The sequence below is a fragment of the Physeter macrocephalus genome, chromosome 5 (genome assembly GCF_002837175.3).
Source record: "Physeter macrocephalus isolate SW-GA chromosome 5, ASM283717v5, whole genome shotgun sequence".
In the NCBI taxonomy this organism is placed as follows: domain Eukaryota; kingdom Metazoa; phylum Chordata; class Mammalia; order Artiodactyla; family Physeteridae; genus Physeter; species Physeter macrocephalus.
Window position 1 is genome coordinate 106,210,477 of NC_041218.1, and position 11,263 is coordinate 106,221,739.

Below are 11,263 nucleotides of genomic sequence, written 5' to 3' on the forward strand. Positions count from 1 at the left end.
CACCTAAAACTAATACAATGTTGCATGTAAAAAAATAAGAAATAATATAACATAAAGTAAGCCATTACATTAAATTTTTAATTAAAATAAAATAGTAAAGTAAATAAGTAAAGTAATCGTCAATCATAGCTCAAATAAAATAATATAACATAGGGCTTCCCTGGTGGCGCAGTGGTTGGGAGTCCGCCTGCCGATGCAGGGGACGCGGGTTCGCGCCCCGGTCCGGGAGGATCCCACGTGCCGCGGAGCGGCTGGGCCCGTGAGCCGTGGCCGCTGAGCCTGCGCGTCCGGAGCCTGCGCTCCGCAACGGGAGAGGCCACAACGGTGAGAGGCCCGCGTACCGCAAAAAAAGAAAAAAAGAAAAAAATAAGAAATAATATAACATAAAGTAAGTCATTACATTAAATTTTTAATTAAAATAAAATAGTAAAGTAAATAAGTAAAGTAATTGTCAATCATAGCTCAAATAAAATAATATAACATAGGGCTTCCCTGGTGGCGCGGTGGTTGGGAGTCCGCCTGCCGATGCAGGGGACGCGGGTTCGCGCCCCGGTCCGGGAGGATCCCACGTGCCGCGGAGCGGCTGGGCCCGTGAGCCGTGGCCACTGAGCCTGCGCGTCCGGAGCCTGGCCTGCGCGTCCGGAGCCTGCGCTCCGCAACGGGAGAGACCACAACGGTGAGAGGCCCGCGTACCGCAAAAAAAGAAAAAAAGAAAAAAATAAGAAATAATATAACATAAAGTAAGTCATTACATTAAATTTTTAATTAAAATAAAATAGTAAAGTAAATAAGTAAAGTAATATAAACTAAAATAGAATAGAGTAAAACAAAACAAAATTAAATTAAAATAAAATGAAATGCAGAGTCGACACTCCCTTCCTAAGTCTCCACGGACTGGCAGGCTGATGCACAAAGCTCTCCCCCCTCCAAAGAGCACCAGCCTGTATCCAGCCAGCAGGTGACAAGGGGATACACACTCAGAGAACTTCTCCCCCCAGGTAGCTTTAACGATGACCAGAGCAAAGCAGTTTGTGCCTACAAATTTATCACTGCTCCTTTTTGATTATGATGAGTAACGCTGCCATGAACATTTGCGTACATTTTGTCGTGTGGACATGTGGTTTCCTATGTTCCCACCTAGGACTGGAATTGCTGTGTCATACGCTCAATCCGTGTTTAACATTTGGAAGAACTGCCCAACCATTTTTCGATGTGGCTGCAACATTTTACAGCCCCATCAGCAATGCCTGAAGGTTCCAGTTTCTCCATGTCTTGAACACTTGTCATTTGTCTTCATTACAACCACCCCAGGGAATGTGAAGGGGTATCTCCGTGTGGTTTTGGTCTGCATTTTCCTGATAGCTCAAGACACTGAGCATCTTTTCATGTGCCTATTGCCCATTTGGACATCTTTTCTGCAGAAATGTCTGCAGTTATTCTCTGGCCGTTTTTCAACTGGGTTATTTATCTTTTTAGAGTTGAGTTGTAAGATTTCTCCATACATTTTGAATTCAAGTCCTTCTCAACTATATGATTTGCAAATATTTTCCCCTGTTCTGTGGGTTGTCATCTCACTTTCTTGATGGTAGTCTTTGAAGCACAAATTTTAAAAATTTTTATGAAACCTTATTTTTTTTTTTTTCCTTGTGCTTTTGGTGTCATTTCTAAAAAGGCTTTACCTAACCCAAGACCAATAACGATTTACTCCTATGTTTTCTTCTAAGAGCTTCATAGTTTTAGCTCTTTCATTTGGGTGTATGATCCACTTAGGGTTAATTTTCGTGTGTCATGTTAAGTAAGGGATCCCCCTTTGTTGTTTTGCATGTTATCCAGTTATTCCAATACCATTTGTTGAAAAACTATTCCTTCCTCATTGAATGGACTTGGCACCCTTTTCAAAAATCAACTGACCATAAATGTAAGGGTTTACTTCTGGCCTCTGAATTCTGTTCCATTCTTCTAAGTCTGTCTGTATGGCTGACCACACTGGCTTGATTACTGGAGCTTTGTAGTAGGTTGTGAAATTGGAAAGTGTGAGCCTTCCAACTTTGCTCTTCGTTTTCAAGATTGTTTTGTCTATTCTGGGTCCCTTGCATTTCCACATGACTTTTAGAATTTTGACATTGAATTCTGTGGAGGACTTCACCGCAGTTGTTTGAAGAATGTTCTCAGAATGTCCTATTGTTTCTTCATCATGAGATTTCAGATGAAAAACTGTCCTGGCAAAAATGCTACAGAGGAGTATTGATCGTTTCCCAAGGCATCACACGAGGAGGCACATGGTGTCAGGCCGTCCCAGTACTGGCGGGGTTGGGTTACGAGCACTAGGTTAAGGGCCTCGTCACCAGATTGCTCCACTGCAAAGTGACGCTTTTCCCTGTGTAAGCAGCAGGCAATCTGCGGGGCCATGCGGAGGATGTGTGCACACCCGACTGTCCCACAGACTTTCACCCAGCAATTTTAGCATCCCCTTGTGATCCTTACCTGCTTCAAAGTGGCAAAGCGGAGATGCTGTAAATGCATTGTTTCTTCTGAATTTATTCAGCTGACATTCCTCCCTTCTCTCTTCTTTGAGTAACACTATGAACTTAGGAATTTTTTTAATTGAATACACTGTAATCTATTACTATAATTATTCTTGTCAGTAGAAGGTCCATCAAGCCAACTCTGGGGTCTTTTTTGACATAGTCCCATACGTCTTTGACTACTTTCTTGCTTTCTGGCACAAGATTATCCTGCTTAACATCTGTAATAATTTGTCGCTCCAAGGATCTCTGCAGGAAAGTAGAGTGTAACTGTTGGAAAGTATAGTTAGTGTAACTGTTACATACACCTATGCATATAAACACATATGTATCTGTATATGTAAAAACAGTGATGTATACATGTATGTATGTATACACATATATATTCTCTCCCTCTCTCTCTCTCTCTCTCTCTCTCTCTCTATTTATATATATATATATATATATATAGAGAGAGAGAGAGAGAGAGGGAGAGAGAGAGAGGGAGAGAGAGAATATTCATACCGCACGTAGCCCTCTCCTCCTTCACTTACAACCTCAGTGCCCAATAACATCAATACATTTGATTTTTCTGCGCTGTCCTGCAATAGCTACAAAATCATTTCAGAATTACAAAAGCAACACCACTATCAACTATAATTGAACTAGCTAAAGCCCCAAGTTTTTTGCCACTTCTGTTGTTCTTAATATATATTTCACTAAAGACATATAGTCAGAAAACTCTGTTCAAAAATTATCAGAATAAAGTCTTTATCCTGGGTGGTTGTGTTATCAAATTTATGGAGTTAGGCTCATTCGTTTCTGTTTGTATTTGACTGTATGATTTCCTTCTTTCCTCTTGGATACTACTTTGTTCTCTGAATACATAAAACACTCTGTGGTTCATAATCAAAACCACATAAAAAGGAACATTCACAAAGTCTCACTCCTGCTTTTATGTCACCCACTTTAACCCCACATACCTCCATCCTTCCTGCTATTTTAATTTTTTGCAAAGAAAGCAAATGTATGTGGACCCTCATTTCCCCTTATTTCTTACACAAAAGATAGGACACCATGAATGGTTTCCATGGGTTTTTTTCATTTCACTATGATTACTGGGAATTGCTCCAGGTCAGTTCATAATGATTGTTCCCTTTCCTTTTTATGGGGGTGGACGGGCGCTGACGCAAAGTAATTTCAATAGATGATGTGAGACTGTGAATAACCTTTTTGTACAAAAGGGCAGGATGGGAGGCATATCATTTCTGGTGGTTCAACTGTAACCCTTCCATTGTGGAATTAAGTACCATTTGTGTTAAACTGGGAACTAAACGCAAACTTGTACATAAGAGAAAATACACCGTTAATTTAGGTAAATGGAGACACAAACAAAACAATAACTTCAACATTCAAATCAAAACAAACTAACTGTCCAAGCTTCAAATAGAATCCTAATAATACCACGTGTAACCCTGGGTCTCCTGCCATTTTCCCTCCATCCCCCTTTTCCCTTCTTTGAGGAATCAAGTGGAAATTATCCTCTCCATGACTCTTCCACATTAGATGCTAGAAACTCCAACTGCCTAGAATTCTCCAGAAAGTGGCCTACTGAGTTCTCATGAGTCTGTCAGCCAGACGGAGTCATCTCTGTGACCCTGTTCCATTCACAAACATCAAAGCCACCATCTGACCTCATGGGGGGGGCGGTGTATGTAAGGCAAAAACACCAACCAGACCTTGGGAGACTGACCTCAATTTGTTTTACACTTTCTAATGACTGTCCTCAGACCTCGGTAAAGGTGGCTGGTCTAATACTTTCTCTGTCCTTGAGTAATGTTTAAAAGCTCTAACCATATTTAAAAGGTTACTACTTGTAACTGACTTCAATCTCTCTACATACCTCTGTCCCCCACCCCAAATTTAAAAATACCTTATGGATAGTTCTAGCAGTTAGCCAAACATATATTTCTTAAAACTAAGAATAAGAAACTAAAGTGCTGCCTACATGTGAAGCCTGAATCAATCTGAATATTTTATTCTATTTCTGACCCTGCTATTTAGCATATGCCAGATTCTTTTGCTGTAAAATAAATGTTTAAGATGCAAGATGTAGGGCTTCCCTGGTGGCGCAGTGGTTGAGAGTCCGCCTGCCGATGCAGGGGACACGGGTTCGTGCCCCGGTCCGGGAATGCAAGATGTAATTAAAAGAGGGATCATCCTAGCTACCTCGTACTACGGTCAGGGCGAGGGGAGAAAATGTCTGTACGATTGCCCGGGACACTGCTAGGTGTACAGCAAACATTCAGCCAGTTCGAGTGGAGCTCTATACATCATTCTCCGGGGAAAGAGTCACACAGCCATGCTGTGGCCTCTCCTGCATCTCCTCTTCACCAAGTGATTACCGACCAGACAGACGACAGAAAACAGTCATAAGTAGCACTGTCCAGGGACGCCCTGATTTGAGGGTAGACCAGTTGCCTGTCATCCTCGTGCGAGGCTGACCCATGGAGTAACATGCCAGAGCTTTGGTGGGGCCCGGGCTCAGCCAAGGAAGAGAACAAATAAGAATTCTGAGCCTGTTCTGGCAATGGCGGGGTCTGGACCAGGGAACCCCACCCCCGCTGAGACCTCCTCCCTGCTGCAAGGACAAATGGCCCGCAGGTTCCAGGGTGGACCGGTGGGGCTCACAGCACACCTGGCAGCCGGGAACCAGGCACTCGGCGGATGTCATCTGGTGAAATTTACCCCACGTGAAGGTGGGCACGATTGTCCCTACACCAGCTGGGGAACAATGCTGGCCTGGGAGGTTTTCTCACTCAGCCAGGGTCACTCAGCTGGCCAGCCCCGCTCATGGCCCAGTCCCTGCTCTGTCCCCTGAGCTCCTGCAGAGCAGGACGGCCCACGCCGTGTGGACACTGCAGCATCAAGGCGGCCAGTGGCCTGGACCCCAGGGCCAGCACGTAGCCATCTCCGCCCCCAGGGTCTGGCAGCTATTTTTACTCGTCGTTCTGACACACCCGCAGCGAAAAGGATCTCTGAAATGCACTCTGGAAGGCTGCACGGCTTAGCTGAGACCCCGGGATTTCATGGCAGCGGTCCAGCGGGTCCAAGCACAAAGGCGGGAGTGTTCCCAGGCAGCGCACCCAGGACTCCAGCCTTTCAAACTGACTCCCACTCCAGATCGCCCTGGGTATGACTTTCCAGGACTCAGAACAAATGAGCATTCTCGATCTGTAGAGACTGGAGGGAACCAAAGGGCTGACACCGAGGCACAAAACGTCTTGCCATGAAATTCCCTGCAGGAGCCCCCCCGCTCCAGCCATGCTTCCCTCAGGACCTTTGAAAGCCAGCTCTCTGTGCCACAAGCAAGGCTTTGTGTGTCAGAAAAGCCCACTCTTTGGGCCTTTCAGCACACACAATGTCTCGCAGGCAGCAGCCAATTTTGGAGCACGAGGGAAAGGCAGTGACCACACCAACATGGTTCTGCGTGTTTCTGGAGAAGCTAGAATCCCACGGAAAAGGAAGCAGGGGAGCTGGCCCCCCTAGCAGCAGCGTCACCTGCATCAGACTCACTTTCATCTCCCCAGGGAGCCTTCTGTGTGCACCCTCTCCAGCACATAGACGGTTTCCAGTGTGCTCTGTGCTCAGGACACTCCCAGGAGGAGGGGGGACCATCCCCACAGACTAGCAGGGAAGGGAAAGCTCAGAGGCGTTATGGGACTGGAGGAAGGTCCCCAACTGCTAAAAAGACAACAGGTGCTCTAATGAGCAGCTGTATTACTTCACTGCCTTGTTCCACTCAGAAATATTTCCTTCCTGACATCCTGTTTCCCTGCGTTATGGTGTAAAGTGAAGGATCACTGCTTTCCATCAACCTGGGACTCCACATACAGGACCTTAGCAGAGATCAGGTTTCCTTCACCGACTCTCCTGGTTCGTTCATTATATTGTACATAACACACACAGGATTTTCAGAGGGGATGAGGAAGGCCAGAAGAACAGAACCTAAACAAGGATGAGGATGCCATGTCCCTTTCAGCTCTCTGCAGTAGCCAGCCCAGGCTCCGAGCTTCCCCGTGGGCGTAGTCAAGATGGCAAAGCACAGCCAGATTCAAAGTTCCCCGTCCCAGATCAGGTGGGCCTGGAGGACCACTTTTCTGCAGGACCTCACGGTGGGAATACAGTGTGGAAAGTGAATTGTGTCCCTAACAACACGCTGAATAAACACCCTAACAGTTTTCCAACAGCTACTCCTCCCCTCACTAAAGCATATACCTTGACACCAAGCGAGGTCCAATTCCATTCAGAGCCCAAACAAGGCAGTCTCATATGCACCTGCCTCCTGGGTTGGCTTGATCGAGGATAAAAGACGGCACATCCAAAGCACCGCCAATGTTTTAGGAAATAGGGAATTAATTTGGTAAATCCAGAATACTTCTAAGCAATATGCAAAGGTTTATTCCTTACAAGAAAGGCAGGCTTATAAACTTGATATTTTGGTTGAATATGCTTTCAACCAACTATTTATTCTGGGATTACTAGAGATAAATCTATAATGTACACACATGTATAAAACGTATAGATAACACGTATTTCAGTTAAAATTATGTTTTCTAAAAATGTTGCTAATATTTGGCATTAATTATATAAAATATGAAAGCAAAGGAACGGAAGCCATTTTAGTGTTTAGCAAAATAACTTGATCTAAAGAAAAATATATACATTAACAAAAGTACTAAGGATCCACTCATATCTGATCAAATCTCCCCCTCTCTGTTCCTATAAGAAAAGCTTTTCAGTTAGGCATCGATAATCAATGAGAAACATTTTGATTAATGAAATTAAACTTTAAAACTAATCCTTCAGGACACTGTGTATTTGATATAACAAAGGAAATGCATTATTTATTTACCTGTCATATAATGTACCTATTTGCTAATTTTGAAATTGCTTTTCCTGGAAATAAGATAGGTCTCTTTGAAATGTATTTTTATAACTAGAAACAACACTTTCAGTCACTGCTTTTACTCAATAAAAATAGTTAGAATTTATTATCCTAAATAAATGAAGAGAGTATATTTAAAAGAGTATAATTCTTTAACAGTTAAAAACCAATATAGTATTTTCAAACATCTAAAAGAAACTAAAAGAAATGGCTCTTATATATCTTATTTATAGAACTGTGTAATATCTAAAATTCGCATGAAAAATGAAAAGGGAGAGAGAGTGCCTGATTTTTCTTCATTCCTTTACTCCAATGACATTCACTACTTCTCTTCCATGGGTCAGTCTCTGGGGTAGAATCTGGGTAATGCCAACCAAGGATGATGTGGTCCCTTCTTGGGGCAAGTTCCCTGCTAATGGGAAACAGACAGACAGACACCTACTAGAACAACAGGGTTGTGCCATGACCAAGGGTCACACCAAGTGCTCTTGGAGCTCAAGATGTAGCTTTGGTGCAGCCACTATGGAGAACAGTCTGGAGGTTCCTCAAAAAACTAACAATAGAGCTACATATGATCCAGCAATCCCACTCCTGGGCATATATCCAGACAAGACTATAATTCGAACAGATACATGCACCCCAATGTTCACTGCAGCACTATTCACAATAGCAAAGACATGAAAGCAACCTAAGTGTCCATAGACAGATGAATGGATAAAGAAGAGGTGGTACATATAGACAAAGGAATACTACTCAGCCATTAAAAGGAATGAAATAATGTCATCTGCAGTAACATGGATGGACCTAGAGATGACCATACTAAGTGAAGTAAGACAAAGAGAAAGACACGTACCGTATGATATCACCTATATGTGGAATCTAAAAAAAATCATAGAAATGAACTCATTTACAAAACAGAAACAGACTCACAGACAGAGAAAACAAACTTATGGTTAACAATGGGGAAAGGGTGAGAGGGATAAATTAGGAGTTTGGGATTAATATATACACACCACTGTATATAAAATAGATAAACAACAAGGACCTACTGTATACAGTAGGGAATTATACTCAATATCTTGTGATAACCTATAATGGAAAAGCGTCTGAAAAAGCATAGATTTTTATATGTATAATTGAATCACGTTGCTGTATACCTGAGACTAAAACAACATTGTAAAGCAACTACGCTTCACTTAAAAATAAATAAAGGGGGGAAAAGTAATAAATACAACTTGAAATTTTTTTTAAAAAAGAGTATCAGCTCCTCTGTCTAAGGAGGGAGGGTGGCTGCAGGGGCCATGCAGGAGGTGCTGGTGGAGCAGGTGTTAAGAGCGGTGTAGAGAAGCACCCAGCCCACGGCAGGGACAGGCTGGGAGGAGAAGACAAGCACAGCCAGACGTGGCAAGAGCTGCGGTTGCAGGGAGATGCGGCCGGGCGCCCACAGCGCGCACCCAGGAGCAGGGACCCCGTACAGGAGCCTGGACGTCATCCCACAGAGGACACCACCCCACGGAGGCCTCCAGGCAGGGCAGGCCCTAGACGGCGCTCGCCTCTGGCTGTGACCTCCCTGGAGGTGTGAGCAGGGTGGGTTTAGAGCACATCCCGCCTTTGCTCAGCACCCTCTGAGGGCGTCCCATAAACTCTAGAAAAGATCCACACCCAGGTCCACACCACCCAGCCCTCCCCACCTCTCCTCCTGTCCTTCTCCCCAAAGCCTCGCCCCCCTGCACAGGAAACCCTAGGACAGCCCCACCCCAGGACATCTGCACGTGCTGCCCTGACCCTGGCATGGCTCACTGCTCCCTCACTGAGCTCTGTGTGCGAGGGAACCTCCTCAAAGACGCTTGCCTGACAGCTCATCCAAACAGCAGCCCCTGACAACTCTCTGTGGCACGTCAGTTACCACTCCCGAAGGATGTAGGCTTACGTATTTACCCTCTATGTCCCCCGCTGGAACAGAACACGTCAGCGTTGCCTATCAGGTTCATGACTGTATCCCAGGTATAAGACACCAGTGACTACCAGGTCCACAGTAAATAGCTATTAAATGCAAGCATGAAGGTGAGACCAGAATTAAGCAAGTGTTACGAACGTCCAGAAACACCAGTGCTGATTTTGTCTGAACTAAGGAGGTGTCAATGTGACCAAATATTTAGGAAGCAAAGCTGACGTGGTAAGTGATTAGAGGAATTCATGGTGACCTGCACACCTCCCCCCCTTGCTTGACATGGAGGATGGCCCCGCGGGTCACGCCGACTGCACATGACGAGGACAGAGTAAATGGAAGAGGAGGGCGGCGGGGGGTGGGGTGGGGTGAGGAGAGCCAGGGGTGTGGAGGCCAAGGAAGGTTCAGGGGAATCAGGGCATCTGGGGCCCGCAGTGGGGACCAGCTCCCCCTCACCATCACGCAAGGAGGAGAGTAACTGGAGCATAAACGTGCGTTCAGATGCTAACGAGGGATGGGGGGGTCCGTCCTGGGACCTGGATGAGGAGAAGCCGGCCCTCGCTCGGGGAGGACCGAGAGAGCCCCGACCAGGGCCTCCGGGACACGTACAGACCTGCCGCCGTGGGGCTGCTGCGCTCGGGGGAACACTGATGGAAACGGGAGGACAAAGGAGGGGATAAGGATGCTTCAAATATTATTTTTGGCCACGGCGCACATGGGAGGGTGCACAGGAAACGCCTGAGGCTCGAGGCAAGACCAGGACTGAGCTGTCGAGGGCCTGGACCAGAACGGAGGCCCCACGGACCACGGAGAGGCCTGGGCCACGCAGGGACCATGCGGCGTGTCCACACGGGGCTGGTGCCAAGGGGCGGCCTGGAGGGCATCCGCGAGCTCCCTTAGACCCGCCCACTCCTGCCTCTCCCAGCACCACGTGGTACATGGCCTCACAGCCCGTCCCCAGGAGCCGGCTGCCCTCTATGCTGGGCCACGTCCACTAAGCCAGGCTTCCACCTGGGTCACAGAAGAAGGGGGCAGGGTTGGTCTCCACGCCCCCACCCCGAGACCCCGGCTTAGAGTCCTGTCTACCGCGGGTCTACACTGCCTGGGGGACCCGCCCCCGGGAGACAGGCCCGCGTCAACACCCCAAGAGCACCCCGAATGAGCCATGCAGCCAAGACGTCAGCATGTTTTCCAACTACCTGGAGGTTTAAGGATTAAGGGTAACAGGGGCTGATGCTGGAAATGAGTCGGGAAAAATTGTTCATAACGGCAAGAAGAAACTTTTTTCTTTTTTAAGGTAAACTGGTCTAAGCGTCTTCCCAACACAGCAGCTGGAGGCCCCCGCCTTCCCGGTAAATTGTGCGTTCAGGTGAAACCCCGCACGGTGAGGATGAAGGCGTCCTCAGGTGTGGTGACAGGGCTCAGCTCCTGGCCTGCCCGCAGGTTTAAGGGCCAGGAGAGGACCGGGCAGACCAGTGGGGCTGCATCGCAGTGCTGCTGGTGACACAGTCCCAGTGTCACCGAGTGCCTTTTTTTGGCAACCACCAGACATTCTGTAAGGATTCCCTACGCAGAAGCCCTCTGACACAGCGAGCGCTGTCCTGTTCCGAACCAGGGGAGGGGAGGGGAGGGGCGGGGCAGTGTTTAGCGGGCGCTGAGCCACGTGACACGGGCCCCGGAACCCAGCCCCGCGTTTCACCTCGCCGCAGCCCACAGGGAGGTGCGTTACTCCCGTTTTTATAAAAGATGAGCCTGAGGTGAACCGCTGTCCAGCGACAACGTGACCAGTCAAGGACGGAGCCGGGGTTCCCGTGCGGGGCTGTCTGAGCCCAACCGTCCTAAGATGCTTTGTGGGTCTAAATG